At 42.1% G+C, this 19,585-nt stretch overlaps 1 long non-coding RNA gene across 1 annotated transcript; it reads right to left on the reverse strand.

Annotated features, from left to right (window-relative positions):
• Positions 1-3,200: 3,200 nt before the first annotated feature.
• Positions 3,201-16,344, reverse strand: LOC117509173. Its single transcript, XR_004560288.1, has 3 exons — positions 16,251-16,344; positions 14,403-14,406; positions 3,201-3,211 (listed from the first exon to the last, which is right to left on the reverse strand). It is a non-coding gene; the product is annotated as an uncharacterized LOC117509173 (long non-coding RNA).
• Positions 16,345-19,585: the final 3,241 nt, after the last annotated feature.

Here is a 19,585-nt window from a genome sequence, read left to right on the forward strand (position 1 = left end):
GATGCACCACCTGTGTTAAAACCGCATTCCCCCAAATCACAGTCACCTTGGTTCAATGATTACCTGCGTGACCTCAAGCATAAGGCAAGAGGTCTAGAACGGAAATGGCATTGTTCAAAATTAGAAGTATTCCACCTTGCGTGGTGTGATGCTATCTTAGACTATAAGCATGCATTACTGCTACAAAGCGGACCTATTACTCTGATTGATAAAAAAAAAAAAACAAGCATAACTCAAAAGTTCTTGTTTGACACAGTGGCAATACTTATTCATGGACAACCACCTGCAGTTTGGTATCCTTTTACAGCACAAGATTTCCTGTATTACTTTGAGAAGAAAATAGAAGACATTAGGTTAAACAAATCCCAGCATGCCTTAACCCAGCCACTACACCCTGATATTGAGGTGGCGCCATTACTGAGATATGACGTAGATTTATAGAATTTGACAGTATCTCACTCGGCATGCTGACGAAACCCGTAGCGTCAACAAAAAGCACAACCGGCTTATTTGATCCTATACCAACAAAACTGTTTAAGGACCTGTGGCCCACTCTTGGTCCGACTGTGCTGGAAATTATTAATCTTTCTTTAATTTCTGGATCTGTTCCTCAATGTTTCAAATCTGCAATGATTAAACCATTACTTAAGAAACCTAATCTTGACCCTAGTGTATTGAAAATTATCGGCCGATATCAAATCTATCATTTTGCTCTAAAACTCTGGAAAAAGTGGTGTCACAGCAGCTCATGGACCAATGCAGTCTGCTTTTAGAAAATATCATTCCACAGAGACGGCTCTCACTAAAGTGGTGAATGATCTTCTGTTTACAATGGATTTGGACACCACTACGGTTCTGGTGCTGTTAGATCTCAGTGCTGCATTTAATACCATGGATCATCATATTCTACTTGATAGGCTGGAAAATCATTTTGGGATTACTGTAAGTGCCCTTGCATGGCTGACGTCATACTTGACCAGTCATTCTTACTGTGTTTTGTGAAGTAACACTACCTCTAACCTTAGTGATGTGAAATTTGGGGTTCCACAGGGGTCCGTCTTAGGCCCCCTGCTTTTCTCCCTTTATATAGCACCTCTTGGGCACATATTACGGCATTTTGGGATTACCTTTCACTGCTATGCTGATGATACTCAGTTATACATGCCGATAACTGCTGGTAATCTCGTTCACATAAAATCCTTACAAGATTGCCTTGCATCAGTGAGAAGATGGATGTCTAGAAACTTCCTACTTTTAAACTCTGATAAGACTGAAATGATGGTTCTTGGTCCAGTGAGACATCGGCATCAATTTGACCAGTTAACACTCAGCCTAGACTCGTATGTCATACATCACACTGACAAAGTGAGGAACCTTGGGGTAATTTTTGATCCTACATTGTCCTTTGACCTCCACATTAGAAATATTACGAGGACTGCTTTCTTCCACCTGCAAAATATAGCGAAGATTCGTCCCATCCTCTCTATGGCTGATGCTGAGACCCTGATCCATGCGTTTATCTCTTCTAGATTGGACTACTTCAATGTTCTTTTTTCTGGTTTACCGCAGTCTGTCATTAGGGGTCTCCAACTGATTCAAAATGCTGCAGCCAGACTTTTGACACGAAGCAGAAAGTTCAACCACATTATGCCCATTTTGGCATCCCTTCACTAGCTTCCTGACCCAGTGAGATCAGATTTTAAGGTTCTGCTTCTAGTCTATAAAAATTTTCACAGACTGGCACCTTCCTACTTAGCTGACCTAATTAAACCTTACGTACCAGCCCGGGCTTTGCGTTCTGAGGGTGCAAGACTGCTTTGTGTCCCTCGGGTGAATAAAAGTCTGCAAGTCTCTTCTCGTGCCCCTGCTCTGTGGAATGATCTCTCTGCATCAATAAAACAGTCAGATTCTATGGAGACTTTCAAGTCCAGACAAAAGATGCACTTATTTTCCCTTTCGTATGGCTAGCATATTGGTGTAGTTTTGTCTTACACTTTTTACTCTTTTAATTCATTTTATTAATAAACGGAGTGTGCCACCGGCCTCAGCTTTACCTAAATTCTGGGTTTGTTAGTGAAGCTTAGGGCTAGTGGCCAGCAATCACCTTAGTATTTCTTCTGTTTTTCTTGTTGATTATTGCTGGCAAATTATACAGTATTTCTTGTCTTTCTGATGCATGACTGTGTTTTTTCTCTCCAGAGATAGAGAGAAAAATAGATCACCCATCCAGAGATGGGTGATCTATTTGTGCTGGTGACCCTCCTGTCATGTGCACCAACAGCATTTCCTGTATATTCATTTTGTGAATTGTTCTGTGAATTGTCCTGTAATTTATGTCTGTAGCATGCCCCAAGCAGAGGGTCACCCCTTTGAGTCTGGTCTGCTTGTGGTTTCTTCCTCCGAGGGAGGTTTTCCTTACCACTGTTGCTCTGGGGGTTAGTAAGGTTAGACCTTACTTGTGTGAAGCGCCTTGAGGCAACTCTGTTGTGATTTGGCGCTATATAAATGAAAATAATTGAAAGTGAAATCTGTCATCAAGTTTGATTTGGCAAAGCCTTTGCCCGTTGGAGTTGATATTGGCTGCAACTCACCACTCACAGGACATGCTGGGCATTGAATCTGGTGAATGGGGGGGGGGAGGGGGGGTCATAAACTCTGCACAAGCCACAAATGTCTCCGGTGAAAATGGGAGAGATCGATATTCTTTTAAAAAGTGCCTGTTTTTCACTCTGGGCAGGATGTCAGGGAACATGAAAGTAATATGACAAAATGGGTGAACAGTGATGACAGCACAGCCCCGGTCACCTGTGGACCACTGCAAAGTGTTGAATAAAACATGTCCCTCTCTCTCTTTCTCTCTCTTTTCTTTGTTTTCTTTGCAAGGTTGTCTCCCATGCAGACGACCTGTTGTTATTTTGAGTCTCCACAATTTCTCATCCCTGTCTTATATTTTACCTTTTGGATAGATTATTGGTCTTTGCTCCCTCACTGTCCTCATCCTGGTGTCTCCTGCTGTGACAGGCTGCTCCTTGTCCTTGGCCATGGCTGCCGGCTGTTAATGCCTGTTAGTTGGTTCACTGGTGGGAATCTATATGGCAACAAGCCAAGTAACCTCGAGTGACCAGCGGCATGCATGTGTAGCTGTGTGGGCGTGCAACCTTGGCAGTGCATCCTGCTATGTTGCTCTCTCTTGACCTCCTACCTGATGTGTCTCTGTTAACGTCTTCAGGGCTTTTCACACTTTCACACTCAGCCCAGTGTTAAACTTTAACAAAAAGTTACAATCAATAGTGCCGACACATTGTAATCCTAATGTCTCATGGCCATGCATTACAAAAAAAAAAAAAGTACATGCACCCCTACAATGGTCTTATCCAATATCCACATAGTGATGTTTTTGACATTTAAGACATTGTGGCTGTGATAGACACCGTTCACTGTACAGCACTGAGCAGATAACTGGCCTTTCTGCAAACATTATCTTCTTCTTATTTCAACTGCAGAAACCACCTGCATGTCCTCCCTCACCACCAGTGTTGCCACAGTAACTTTGAAAAGTTAATTTATTAGTTACTTTAAACAGTTACATTGTGCAGTTACTTTACAGAGTTACTTCATTAGCAGCTGTGGACCACTTGCCGGCAGCTGCTGAATGTAACTTAATAAAGTAACTTAATAAAGTAACTAGTAATCTAACTTCTAATCTAATCAATCTAAGATCGAGTAATCAGAAAACTGTTACTTTGCTGATTACTCAATCTTAAGAGTAACCAAGTTTGCTTATTAGTTACATTACTTATTAGTTACAAGTTGTCAGCAGCTCCTAATAAAGTAAGTGTATAAAGCTGCTAATGATGTAACAGTATAAAGTAACTGTATAAAGTAACTAAAAAAGTAACTAATAAAGCAACTGTGGCAACACTGCTCACCACATCCATAAAACTCTTTGACCTTCTTTTTCTTCTATCTCACAATATCCATCCTCAGCATCCTTCTCCCTGCATCTATCCTCTGCGTATGCCAAATACACTGCAATCTTGCCTCTCTGACTTTGTCTCCAACCCGTCCGGCCTATGCTGTCCTTTGGATATGCTGATTCCTAATTTTCCCAGCTTCAATCTCTCCCAAAGAACAACTCTGCATTTTCAGCTCTCCAACCTACTGCTCTGGTTCCTATAATTTTGTCAGTGCCATCACCTCAACAACAAAAACAAGTGTCACTACCATCTTGTAAACTTTCACACTCGCAGATACTCTTTTATAGACAAATCACTACTTGCAGTAGCAAAGATTATAAAATTTCATTTTTTATTTGTACACTATCATGATTAAAGTTAAGTTTGTTGATATGGATTCAACAATATAAACCCAAAGATCACTCAACAAAAATATAAACGCAACACTTTTGTTTTGCTCCCATTTTGTATGAGATGAACTCAAGATCTAAAACTTTTTCCATATACACAATATCACCATTCCCTCAAATATTGTTCACAAACCAGTCTAAATCTGTGGATAGTGAGCACTTCTCCTTTGCTGAGATAATCCTCCCACCTCACAGGTGTGCATATCAAGATGCGATTAGACACCATGATTAGTGCACAGGTTGTGCCTTAGACTGCCCACAATAAAAGGCCACTCTGAAGGTGGCAGTTTTTATCACACAGCACAATGCCACAATGTCGCAAGATTTGAGGGAGCGTGCAATTGGCATGCTGACAGCAGGAATGTCAACCAGAACTGTTGCTCGTGTATTGAATATTCATTCTCTACCATAAGCCTCTCCAAAGGCGTTTCAGAGAATTTGGCAGGTACATCCAACCAGCCTCACAACTGCAGACCATGTGTAACCACACCAGCCCAGGACCTCCACATCCAGCATGTTCACCTCCAAGATCGTCTGAGACCAGCCACTCGGACAGCTGCTGAAACAATCGGTTTGCATAACCAAAGAATTTCTGCACAAACTGTCAGAACCGTCTCAGGGAAGCTCATCTGCATGCTAGTCGTCCTCATCGGGGTCTCGACCTGACTCCAGTTCGTCGTCGCAACTTCGCACAGCCATTGAAGAGGAGTGGACCAACATTCCACAGGCCACAATTGACAACCTGATCAACTCTATGCGAAGGAGATGTGTTGCACTGCATGAGGCAAATGGTGGTCACACCAGATACTGACTGGTATCCCCCCCCAATAAAACAAAACTGCACCTTTCAGAGTGGCCTTTTATTGTGGACAGTCTAAGGCACACCTGTGCACTAATCATGGTGTCTAATCAGCATCTTGGTATGGCACACCTGTGAGGTGGGATGGATTATCTCAGCAAAGGAGAAGTGCTCACTATCACAGATTTAGACTGGTTTGTGAACAATATTTGAGGGAAATGGTGATACTGTGTATGTGGAAAAAGTTTTAGATCTTTGAGTTCATCTCATACAAAATGGGAGCAAAACCAAAAGTGTTGCATTTATATTTTTGTTGAGTATACATAAACCATGTGTTTCACCTCTTATGTGCTCCTGTAGGTCTGCAGGCTGGAGTGAGCGAAGTCCACAGCTCTGCTATACATCTAAACATTTGCAGAGGCAGATTTAACATTTTATTTCACTGCCACACCTTGACGAATCAGAATCAGTCACCTTTGTTGTCATTGCACAACACTCAGCACAATGACATTTGCTTGTGCATCCTCAAAAACAATGCCCACCCTCACACATAATTTACCCATAATATCAATAAATATTGAGGGGGGGGGGGGGTGAGGCGAGCTCAGAGACCTCTAAATCACACCATTCTAGTTAGATATTTGTCTCATATTGCACTGTCCCCAACAAACATAAATCATATTACACTGACCCCACATTGTCATTGTTCATATTGCACGTATCCCATGCTGCACGTCCCAATATTGCACATATTACTCTAAATCATCAATTAACATTTAAAATACCCCACATTAATAAAACCCTTAAGTAGCTAAAAAAAAAATAATAATAATAAAAGAAAAAAAAAATCCAACATAACAATCTATCTAATAACCTATGATTTCACCAGCAGATGCAGACTATCAAAAATGCTGCCAGTACAAACCATTATACAACCCCTGGCAAAAATTATGGAATCACCGCCTCTGAGGATGTTCATTCAGTTGTTTAATTTTGTAGAAAAAAAGCAAATCACAGACATGACACAAAACTAAAGTCATTTCAAATGTCAACTTTCTGGCTTTAAGAACACTATAAGAAATCAAGAAAAAAGATTGTGGCAGTCAGTAACGGTTACTTTTTTAGACCAGCAGAGAAAAAAATAGGAATCACTCAATTCTGAGGAAAAAATTATGGAATCACCCTGTAAATTTTCAGCCCCAAAACTAACACCTGTATCATATCAGATCTGCCGTCGTTAGTCTGCATCTAAAAGGGAGTGATCGACACCTTGGAGAGCTGTTGCACCCAGTGGACTGACATGAATCATGGCTCCAACACGAGAGATGTCAATTGAAACAAAGAGAGGATTATCAAACTCTTAAAAGAGAGTAAATCATCACGCATGTTGCAAAAGATGTTGGTTGTTCACAGTCAGCTGTGTCTAAACTCTGGACCAATACAAACAACATGGGAAGGGTTGTTAAAGGCAAACATACTGGTAGACCAATTAAGACATCAAGCATCAAGACAGAATACTTAAAGCAATATGTCTCAAAAATCAAAAAATGTACAACAAAACAAATGAGGAACGAATGGGAGGAAACTGGAGTCAACGTCTTGACCGAACCTGTAATAAACCGCCTAAAGGAAATGGGATTACATACAGAAAAGCTAAATGAAAGCCATCATTAACACCTAAACAGAAAAAAACAAGGTTACAATGGGCTAAGGAAAAGCAATCGTGGACTGTGGATGACTGGATGAAAGTCATATTCAGGTGATGAATCTCGAATCTGCATTGGGCAAGGTGATGATGCTGGAACTTTTGTGTTTGGTGCCGTTCCAATAGATTTATAAAGATGACTGCCTGAAGAGAACATGTAATTTCCACAGTCATTGATGGATATGGGGCTGCATGTCAGGTAAAGGCACTGGGAGATGGCGTCATTACATCATCAATAATGCACAAGTTTATGTTGATATTTTGGACAATTGAAAGGATGTTTGGGGATGATGAAATCATTTTCAAGATGATAATGCATCTTGCCATAGAGGCAAAAACTGCAAACATTCCTTGCAAAAAGACGCATAGGGTCAATGTCAGGCATAGGGGTCAATGTCAATGAGCAGATCTGATTTGATGCAGGTGTAATTTGGGGGATGAAAATTTACAGGGTGATTCCATAATTTTTTTCCTCAGAATTGAGTGATTCCATATTTTTTTCCTCTGCTTGGTCTAAAAAAGTAACCGTTAATGACTGCCACAATCTTTTTTTCTTGATTTCTTATAGTGTTTCTTAAAGCCAGAAAGTTGCCATTTGAAATGACTTTAGTTTTGTGTCATGTCTGTGATCTGCTTTTTCTACAAAATTAAACAACTGAATGAACATCCTCTGAGGCCGGTGATTCCATAATTTTTGCCAGGGGTTGTATGGTAGCTGACACGTTCAGTAAGTTCTGTTCTCATCTTTGTATATTGTGCCTAAAACTCTCGTGAATATATCCTCTGGGTTTATAGACGTTGTTATTGTGTTTGTTTTATGCAAAAATGCCAGAAGAAGCCCACACTGCTTTTCCAGAAGCCGAAATTGTGATTCAGGCTGTGATATAACCGGTGTCAAAATGCATAAAACACTGCCATCTACTGGCGACCGGTTATATCACAGTGTTGTTGACTGCAGGATTTTAAAATTATCTGTAGGTTTCCAAAACCTGAGACACGCCACACGAGATAAAAACAAATCATAGATCTGACAGGTGTTGTATGACTGGGGGGCCTGGCTGCCTTTTGTTTCTGTCTTTTGTTTTCCTTCCAGGTGGCTTGCATTTGGGACTGAGTGGCTGTGTAGCTGAGTTTATCAGACCTCACCACTGATCACCTGCGGCTCGTCAGGACTCACAGCTGTGGTGCATCAACATGGATTGGAACATGGTGGCATTTAAGACTGGAGTACACAGTGTGTATTTTGCCAGAGACTCAACCTTGTGACCAGACGGGTGGAGATCGTCGTCTCGGGAGCCATCTCATCATCAGTGGATGCAGAGAACGTCCAGGTTTGATGCATGGTCTGTGAAAGAGGAGGGTGGGTGAGGTCTCATGCTCGTCAGCACACTTCCTGAGGTACGTTAGATTTTGTGACTAACATTATACAGTCAGTAAATGTGGTGTCCCTCACACCTTATTATATTGAGCTGTATGTTGGTTCATTTAAATCAGCTTCCGCTGCAGTGAGTTTGTGAACTGGATGTTCCATGCCTGCAGGGTGGAAGCTGATTAGTAATTAAGCCAGGAAGTGTTTGCTGTTTGTGCACCTTTGAGCGTTCTCTCTGTGTGTTGAGTGTGGACTCACATAATGATTCCTTCTTTCACAGACTCGGTTTTGTCCGCGGCCACCTGGGGGGTGTCGGCGGGGTCCTGGGTCCGAACCAGTTCTGGCTCCGGACCGTTAGCGCTGCTGGGAGCGCACCGCAATCCACCACGCCAGACCGCGCACTTTTATATTTTTCACAGCACTGTTATGTTCATTAAACTCTGTTATCCTTTGTACCGTGCTCTGCTTATTTTATACTGGGTCCTTCAAACGCTGGTCGGTTCTCCGGGCTGCGTCCGACACATAACAACAGGTTTAGTTGTACAGTGTGTGGTGTCAGCCACACGGTAAAAACAACACACATGAACTGATTTCAGACACGAAATCACACCAGGTCAGACACCTCGCTCTCTGATTGGCTGCATGTCACATTTAGCTCCTCACGTCCTTCTGAGCAGATCAGAGCGCTCTTAAAAACCACACACGGCAGGAATATCTGATAAGATTATATTTAGCGTCATCACGAATGTGGGGCGTCCTTAAGATTGTCGGAAGGGAAACATCGGTTCTGATATCGGCCTACTTATCTTGCCATGTGAACCAGGCTTGATGTCATGATGCCTCCTGAGCGACTGATTGATCTGTTATAACACCGCACCGAACATGTTTTCACTATTATTTGATTTCTTTGTGCGACTGACATCGTTATTCAAGCATTCAAAAGACGATTCCTATCACCACACAATTCCAACACACAAGAAAGTTTTTTGACAGTTCTTGTTATTGAAAGAATCCTTGTCTCCCGCACTGGACAGAGTTGTGATGTCATCACGCGTGCGCTTAGGCGCTGGCTAGCGGGATCTTGAAAATTTCTTTTTTTTTTTATATAAATGAAAAAAAAGACATATTATACAAAAGCACAATTATTTGTAAACACGTTACAATGATTCACTTGTGTTGGTTTTTAGATATAATGAATGAATCAACCAATCAGTATGAGCGGAGGCTGAGTTACCCATAATCCCCTTTGGGGATTTGTGTGTTAATGTTCAAATCTTCAGAATTAGTGCATTATTTTAAAATTAACAGATATGTGTTATATATCACTTTGTACATTTTATGAATTTACATTAATGTAGTTACTCTTTCCAGAATAATTTTATTTTTAAAGCAAAATGATAATTCAAACCTGGTTTCCATTTCAAGACCTCTACCTCATTGCAGCACCTCTGTATCCTGTCAGGGAAAATGACGTTCTTCTACAGCAGGGGGCAGAGCACACAAAGTGCTGGCTCATTGGCTGTTTGGGTTTGTGATCACCATTGGTTCTATCAGAAGCTTTGGCGGTGTTTAAACTCAAAATCAGCTTCTTAGTAGCTGAGAGCATAAGGGAGGCAAAATTTAAAGTTATCAGTTACCTGTAGCTTCTGATAAGTTTTTAGGCAGTTTAGCGGTAAAAAAGATAACTTTTCAGTTAGCTGATTACCAGTTATTGAAGCTAACTTTTTGGTTAGCTGTGCCCACCACTGGGTATAAGTTACACACTGGCTCTAAGAAAGTTACTCATATGTTAAAAAATACGTTTTGAGTATGCTAGAAATGATCTCAAAGTATTTTGACTTATAAGTAACTTAAAAATAGCACGTTTCAACAATCTCATAACTTACCGACAACCAAGGATGTCGAACAAGTGAGAATAAGAAGCAGGATTCTGGGGGCCCACGATTGACAGGCACCCAGAGAGGCCCCTCAAACAATTATAATACTGACAAAATAATATGAGGAGTGGCCCAAAAAGATTTGTTTTCATGGGGCCCAAAATCCCTGGTGGTTAGGGTTGCCAACTCTCTGAAAAATAAATAAGGGACACCTCACTGCCAGGGCCGACCGACCATTGCCTTCACCCTTCCCAGCGTCTGTGTGAAACGATTTTTAACAATTTGACTGTTGACTTGACCCTGAATTTAAGTAGATGCATACATGCATTTGTTCTGATATTAATTATTATTTAACAATTTATTTTTAGTGCAAATAAATTTTCACTCACAATTTCAATATGAGCATTCTGTCCTGCTTTAAAGCATAAAATAAAAAAAAGAATTCTTTAAAAATAAATCTTTCTCTGTAGTGCTTAACTTAAAATGGTATAAATTAACAAAAAAAAAAACAATTGAAAATTTGCATCATCCAAAACAATGTAACAGTGCAAAACAATGTAACAGTGCACATTTACACATTTAGTGTGATAAAAAGTGCAAAAAATAAAGCCTGAAAAGTAAACAATACTTACTTGTCGCGCACCTTTTCCACCCAGCCATTTTCCTTTTCTCATTTGCCCCTGTATTTTTGCATTCTTTTTTTTTTTTTTTTTTTTTTAGGAGGAGGAGTAACGACGTTAAAAGACATGCTGTCCGTAGGCATATCTGCAGTGCCAGTGTCGGTTGTCTGCATCGATATCAGCCATGCTGCTTTGTTATTGTCGTCCAGCAACTGTCGTCGGCTCATGACGTTGGTATCTTCTTGCGAGCAGATGTCCCTCGACCAATGAGATAAGTGATTCTGTATTGGTCAACTCGTGTCTGTCAGCTCATTGGTGAAAGCAGGAGAAAGGCTGGGATCAAATTACCGTAAGTTTCATATAAAGCGCCAGTCAATTCCATTGACATTTTACAGACTTTTGATTCTCACAGAAAATACGGGACAACTGCGTCCCGTTTCAGTCAATACGGAACGCACACTTTTATTTCCAATAAGGGACGATTCCGTTTTTCAACGGACGGTTGGCAACCCTACCGGTGGTGCCCTTGCCAAACTCATGGTCCACGTATGCAGGACATATCAGCTCATGTACGCTAGCAGGTGCTGAAAAGCTTGTGCATACACAACATTTTTTGATGACAGTCACCATACTATGATGTATACAAGCGTGTTCATTATGCTCTTAACTTATACAAACTTACCATAACTTTTTAGTATGGTAGCAGTGTATTCACCCCAATTTTGAATACATCAACTATGCAGGCTAAATCGTCAAGGTGTGACAGGGCCATTATACAGCATTTATAGAGCAACTGGCAGCTATGGTGGCTTCATGGTTAGCACTGGTTGGTTGCCTCACCAGTGCTAACCAAGCTTCTTGCCTCACAGCAAGAAGTTCATGGTATCACTTCCCTCCTTTCTGTGTGGAGTCTGCAAGTTCTCAGGTGTTTTGGCGTGGGTGTTCCTCCAGGCACTTGGTTTCCTCCACAATCAAAACATGCTTATTTAGGGTCTGCTTGTTTCTCTGCCACTGGACTAAGGCAGTGACCTCTACATCTGCAATTGGTCCCCGAGCACCAGACTGTGGCTGCCCACTGCTCCTAGTGGTTGGATTTGTGTCTACCTATAATAATGATGGGTTAAATGCCGAAGACAAATTTTGTTGTATGTATGTATATACAACCCCAATTCCAATGAAGTTGGGGGGTTGTGTAACATGTAAATAAAAAAGATATATATATATATCATATTGTGGGGACTGTGTTTCAAGTTTAGTGCACATAAACAATGTCAAATGTAGATGTGTTGTCTTAATTCTGATGTGTGCCATTATTACAGTAAACAAGTAATAATTGTGGATTAATTACTGTATCTTGTCTGTGGCAATTTGAGTGTGGACATAATCTCGTTGTTGTTGCACTTGTAATGACAATGACAATAAAGTTCATCCAACATCCATTCATCCTGTGCATCTCTATGTTCTCTCAAGAGCCTCTCCACATAACAGGGAAGACATTTGTTTTCCAAGACAGTAATGCACTTTGCAAAGTTGAAAAAGCATGGCAGAATATTCATTGCACACCCACATCATGAATTTAACACTCAGTGCAAAAAGTGTGGCACACTGTAAATGGGAGATTCAGTTCAAAGGAACATATACTTCCACAGCACTTTCAGCTACTTTCACCACTTTACCCTCACAACAGAAAGCATGAAAAGAATTTTGGAACTCTGTGATATATTCCTGATATTAGTTCTGTTTTTTCCTGCTTTGCAGTTTTGTTGCAGGGAAATACAGTGCACCTGAAAAGTATTCTCAGTGCTTCATTTTTTCCCACATTTTATTTTACAGCTTTATTCCAAAATGGAGTAAATTCATTTTCACCCTCAAAATTCTACTCACAGTAGTTTTGTTTATTTTTAATTTAGCAAATTATGAAATAATAATAAAAACCCTCAGAATCACATGTACATAAGGGCCCCTTCACATGTACGAATAAGTACAAATCAGCGCAAATCATGGTGGGACAACTTGTATGGGCGAACCACAAAAACATTGAGCTGATGGGCAGGTGTGAACGATGCCGCTGTGACTGTTTCGTGCACTGTGAAATAAAAAAAAAAAATACATGCCACCCACGGGATTCAAACCTGCAATTTCCAAAACCTCTGATTGCCAGCCAGAAATGTTGCCACTGAGCTACCATTGCTGTCCTGTAAAAGGTGCGGGAAAATGCCTGATATCAAGAAGGACATGGAGGTATTAAAAAAAACAACAACCACATACCATATAAAAACACCGCATTTTATTGAATTCCTCTTATCAAGCGGGCAATACAAATATGATCCATCTGTTCCTCTGTATGAGGTCTGTTAGAAAACTAACGGACCTTTTTTTCAAAAACCTGATGGATTTGAATCACGTGTGCTTGCATTAGCAAACCTTCGTGCGCATGCGTGATTTTTTTCACGCCTGTCGGTTGCATCATTTCCTTGTAAGCAGCATTTGTGTGAGGATGGGTGGAGTCTCTCATTGTTTTTTCTTTGCAATGAAATGGCAGAACGACTGGAGCAGCACGACTGCATCAAATTTTGTTAGAAACTGGGCCACAGCCAGGTGGAAACCATTCAGATTATTCAGACGGGGTTTCGGTGATGATCCTCTCGGCATCACACAGATTAAGGAGCAGTACAACTGGTTTAAAGACGTCTGCACAACGGTGGAGAGCGAGCCGCGCTCCGGTTGGCATCAACACGCTGAAATGACCGGATCATTTCCAAAGTGAACGCTGTGGTGATGTGGGAAGGTCGTGTGATTATCCGAGAAATTGTGGAAGAGGTGGACATCAGCACTTTTTCCAGCACATTCCACTGTGAAAGAAGATTTTGCCATGAAAAGAGTGGCAGCGAAATTCATCAGCACGAAGCTGATGGTGCAGCAAAAGCAGCTCCGTGTTGAAGTCTCACAGGACATGCCCTGACATGCCCAGCTCTTGCACCATTTGGAAGATTCAGACGGCTTTCGGTGGCTTTTCAGTCGTGTGACTATCCGAGAAATTGTGGAAGAGGTGAGCATGCCACAACATGTCCTGTGAGGCTTCATCGCGGAGGCACTGTTGCTGTGCCATCAGCTTTGTGCCGATGAATTTCGCTGCCACTCTTTTCATGGCAAAATCTTCTTTCACAGTGGAATGTGCTGAAAAAGTGCTGATGTCCGCCTCTTCCACATTTCTCAGATAATCACACGACGGTCCCACATCACCACAGCGTTCATTTTGGAAATGATCCGGTCGTTTCAGGCTGTTGATGCCGCCCGGAGCATGGTGCACTCTCCACCATGTGTGGGCCATCTTTAAACCGGTTGTACCACTCCTTCATCTGTGTGATGCAGAGAGGATTGTCCGAAAGCCATCTGAATAATTCAAATGGTTTCCACCTGGCTGTGGCCCAGTTTGTGGCAAAATGTTGATGTAGTCGTGCTGCTCCAGTGTTCCCCATTTCCTTGCAAAGAAAAAACGACGAGAGACTCCACCCACTCCTCACACAAAGGCTGCTTACAAGCAAATGAGCAACCGACAGACGTGAAAAAATCACGCATGTGCATGAAGGTTGGCTCATGCAAGCACACGTGATTCAAATCCATCAGGTTTTTGAAAAAAATAAAAAGGTCCGATACTTTTCTAACAGACCTCGTACATGACCCATGGTCACAGACGTACAGTCATGAAAAGACATGAATGAGAAGTAGGGTGCACTTATCATGTCCACATCTGCTGGCGGTGTGTCCAGCCAGCCCCGCGCGTTTGTTCGGCTGGGTATGCGTGTCTTGTGGATGGCGCACCACAGGACTGATGCCGTGTCGTGTAGAACAGAGCTCACGTGGGTGACGTGACATTCAGATCTCCCACAGCGTGTTATGATCTGACAGTCCGTTTCACCTGGGGTAGCCTGTCAATGTGCACGGCATGCGTACGTTCGCTGCAGCCCATTGCAACAGCAATATATGATTTTTTTAATGTATGTCCATGTGAGAACAGCAAACAGACACACGCACGTCACAGTGGGCAGTTTTTAGTTCATGTCTTTCCAAACAGTACGTGTTCTCCAGCTGGGAGATCCAGAACCACAGATCTCCACAGCCACTCCTGTGGGCAGACACAGTCCCTGTCAGTTCAGCACACACCAACATGTCACCGAGTCTGTTTGCAAAGCCACACTCATCAGGGCACTGAGACAAATCCAGCTCAACAGTGATCGTCTGCTGACTGATTTTGTGCTAATAGTGGGAATGGCCACACATTTTCCAAGTGCCAAGCGAGCGGTGTTAGATGTGTGTGTGTGTCACCTGGAATTTGGCCGACACCTACCGCGAGAGGGTTCGATGGGCTCTCACGGGGCTCACTCTTGTCTCTCAGCCACTGGTGTACGCAAATAGTTGTAGCAACAGGTGTACGAGGCGTTGGAGGCAACTACGATTTTACATGTATTGCATAGGATTCCTGCTTCATTTACACTTTTTACGCAATTCGACCACATTCATACTATGTGTGAAGGGGCCCTAAGTATTTACACCCTTTACTCAAGTCTTGTTGAATATGATGCCACAAGCTTGGCACACCTATCTTTGGGCAGTTTAGGCCATTCCTCTTTGCAGCACTTCTTAAGCTCCATCAGGTTGGATGGGGAGTGTCAGTGCAGAGCCATTTTCAGATCTCTCCAGAGTTGTTCAATCAGATTAAAGTCTGGGCTCTGGCTGGGCGACTCAAGGAGATTCACAGAGTTGTCTTGAAGCCATTCCCTTGATATCTTAGCTGTGTTCTTAGGGTTCTTGTCCTGCTGAAAGATGAACTGTCACTGCAGTCTGAGGTCAAGAATGCTCTGGTGGAGGTTTCATCCAGGGTGTCTCTGTACATCGCTGCAGCCATCTTTCCCTCAATCCTGAGTAGTCTCTCAGTTCCTGCTACTGAAAAACATCCCCACAGCATGATGTTGCCATCACCATGCTTCACTGTAGGGTTGCAGTTAGCTAGGTGACGAGTAGTGCTTGGTTTCCTCCAAACATGAAACCTGGCATTCACACCAAAGAGTTTAAACTTTCCTTTACTAGACCAGAGAATTTTGTTTCTCATGGTCTGAGAGTCCTTCAGGTGCCTTTTTGCAAACTTCAGGTGGGCTGCCACTTAACTTTTATAAATAAATAGCTTCCATCTGGCCACTTTACCTTACAGGCCTGATTGGTGGATTGTTGCAGAGATGGCTGTCTTTCTGGAAGGTTCTCCTCACTCCACAGAGGAATGCTGGAGCTCTGAAAGAATGCCCATCAGGTTCTCGGTCACTTCCATGACTAAGGCCCTTCTCCCTGATTGCTCAGTTTACACTTGCGGCCAGCTCTAGGAATAGTCCTGGTGGATCCAAACTTCTTCCATTTATGGATTACGGAGGCCACTGTACTCATTGGGACCGTCAAAGCAGCAGCAGTACTATTTTCTGTACACTTTCCCTGGTTTGTGCACTGTCAATTGTGGGACCTTACAGGTTTGTGCCTTTCCAATTCTTGTCCATTTAACTGAGTTTACCTCAGATGGACTCCAGTTAAGCTGTAGAAACATCTGAAGGATGATCAGTGGAAAAAGAATGAGCTTATGCACATGTGATTTCTTTTAATGAATTTGCAAAAATCTAAAACAAACAAACAAACAAAAAAACAAAACAAAAAACTTTTACACATTGTCATTATGGGGTATTGTGTGTAGAATGTTGAGGAAAAAAAAATAATTTCATCCATTTTGGAAAAAGGCTGTAACATAAAAAAAAGTAAAAAAAAAAAAAAAAAGTGAAGTGCTGTATTAACTTTCTTGATGCACTGTTTCAACCATCACAAATAAATTGTTCAAAACTCATAATTTTCAAAGCACTTTCCCCATCTACTGTTTGTGTTTGGAGGCAGTAGAGTAAATTAACACTGATGAACAGCCCACAATGGAGGTCTTTATGGTCCACTTCCAATCTCCAATAACTGGTTTGGGATTGCCTTTAATGTGATGATCAATACTTGGGTGGGGGTGGGGGGGACTGCAGCCAACACCATAAAATATTTTTTCTTGGTGAGGGAAAATTGTCATGGAGAAAGTAATGATTTTAAGAGACACAGACATAATGTGGCATTTCAGTCTCTGACAGCACAATTCCCTCCAGAATACAAATGAAGCACAAGCTAATGGTTTGGCTCCCTGCACAACGGCAGGAAACATACAGTCCATATCGTTTGTGAATCAACATTTCACAGCTTGTTGCTGTTGTCTGTCAATTTGTATTTTAGATTAAAACTGCTTCACTCACTGTCACTTCTAATTCCTCCACTGTGAACTGAATTCTCTTGTGTTCCCACAATCCCTGTCTCAACCCACATGTTTTATCTTGTGAGCATGCAGCTCTGATCGTGTACAGCCATGTTTTATTTTACACACGTGTAACAAATCTGGCTATAAACTCATCTTAACGAAGAATAAAAAAATACATTTAATGCTCTCATTTTTAAAGAACTGCCTCTCCCAGCCTTTCCTGAGGCCAGATGCCTTGAGCTGAAAAGACTGTTATCACTTGACCTGAGGTTTACCGCTCCACAGGAGGATTTCTCTGTAGTTCCTGTTTGAGCCCCCACCTCTCACAAGAATGAGTGCATAAGATAGTTTCCCACCTATTTTGTAATGCTGGTTTTTTGCAAAATTCTTTCAAATGTTGAGTTTTCAGTGCTCAAAATCTTCAATGTTTACATTGCTCTCTGCCCTAATAGTGTCTTTTGAGTAGCTGTGAACTTTGACCCGGCCCAACATGCATTGTGTGTACTGAGGTGCTGAAAAGGCTTATTTACCTTTTTCTTTTCTTTTATTTACAAACAAAAATGCAAAAGTGTACTCATGCCACATTTGCTGTTGAATCACTGTCCCCAGATGAAATCAGACTGCATTCGAGTTGAGACGTCACCAATTTCTGAAAAAAAGTTGAGCTTTTAGGAATTAGTATAAATTTTACAGATGAGATGCTGCTGAATAGTAACAATGTGTACAATGATTTAAAATCTGTACAGAATGATGTTTTATGAGATGGGGTCAATTGGGCAAAACACAAACTTAAAATGGGCATGACACTTTGCACAAAACAAAATACTGAACACACTGTGTCGTAAATTTATCTCAGTGCAAATGACAAGGGTATTACATGTACACTTTGATGGCAGCTCTCTGCTGCTCACAGATTAAAGCTACTGCACTGAAGTTGTATCGAACCATGATGTCTAAACACAAATATATATATATATATATATATATATAGACAACCCAGTCTCATGGCAAGTTGTGATTCAGCAGCAACGAAAAATACATTAATCTCTTGGTTTGTGATATTGTGACCAAAAGGCCTCATTTTTGTCATGGCAGCACAAATTCATTCTAATTCATTCTGGATGGCTGCACGAAATTAAAGTGACGCGGGGGGTCGGGTGGTTATGGTTAGGGTGGAGGGAAGGAGTAGGATTAGGTTATGGTTAAGGTTAGGGTTGGGGGTAGGAGTAGGGTTAGTAATAGTGAGTTAAAAAAAAACCCGTCACAAAATTTGAGTCATTTTGTCATGGGAGCACGCAAAAAAACAAACAAAAAAAAAACAAACAACACAACAAAAAAAACATGAGACTGGGCTGATATATACTTGGACATGATATTTTCAATACGCCCGCTGCAGTAGAAGTGTCAAGAGTAGCAAATGCCACTCTACATTGCATTCAATCGACCTGGCCAAGGCTTTCGACTTGGTCAGTCGAAGCAGACTCTTCAGGCTCCTGCAGAAGATCGGCTGTCCCCAAAACTCCTCACGGTGGTCTCTTCAGTCCATGAGAACATGCACAGTACAGTTTTGCTTCAATGGCGGAACATCAGAGGCCTTCCCAATTAGCAGTGGGTTGAAGCAGGGCTTTGTCCTTGCTCCGACGCTCTTCAGAATCTTCTTCGCCATGCTCCTCCAGTACGCCATGAAAAATTGCAGTGAGGGAGTGTCATTCACACCAGGATCGACGGCAAGCTCTTCAACATCACCCAACATCGCGCTAAGACCAAGGTTGTGGAGGTACTCATCCATGGGATGCTCTTTGCCAATGTTGCAGCCTTGACATCACACTCCAAAGATGGTCTGCAGCAGCTTGTTAATTGCCTTACTCACGCCTGCGAGGAGTTCAAACTGACCCTCGTCTGAAGAATACAACCATCATGGTGCAGTGCACAGTTGCTCCCCCTAACATTGACATTGATGGATACAGCCTGGAAGTCATGGAGCACTTCACATAGCTTGGCTCAACCATCTCTAACTCACTCTTCATTGATGCAGAGATGAACAGCAGAATTGCAAAGGCAGCAGCACTCATGGCAAGGCTAATCCACAGAATCTGGAACAACTCCAGCATCACTGAGAAGACAAAACTGCACGTCTGCCAGACCTGCGTGCTCAGCTCACTCCTCTATGGTAGCGAGGCATGGACCACCTATGCCAGACATGAGAAAAAGCCCAACAGCTACCATCTGAGGTGCCTTAGACGAATTCTGCACATCAGATGGCAGGACAAGGTGCCCAACACAGAGGTCTTAGAATGCGCCAACATGAGCAGCATGTTCACCATTCTTGGCGAAAGGCACCTTTGTTGGTTTAGCCATGTCAGGAGAATGAATCTGGGCCACATTCCTAAAGATCTACTGCACAGTGAGCTGGCATGAAATATGCCAGACATGAAAATTTGCAGCATTAATGAGAACAGTGCAGCTGGCGCCTTACTGTCAGAACAGGTGCACAGAGAGCTGAGCAGGAGAGGAACCAAGGCCTTGT

This window comes from Thalassophryne amazonica, chromosome 4 (assembly GCF_902500255.1).
Source record: "Thalassophryne amazonica chromosome 4, fThaAma1.1, whole genome shotgun sequence".
Classification (NCBI taxonomy): Eukaryota; Metazoa; Chordata; class Actinopteri; order Batrachoidiformes; family Batrachoididae; genus Thalassophryne; species Thalassophryne amazonica.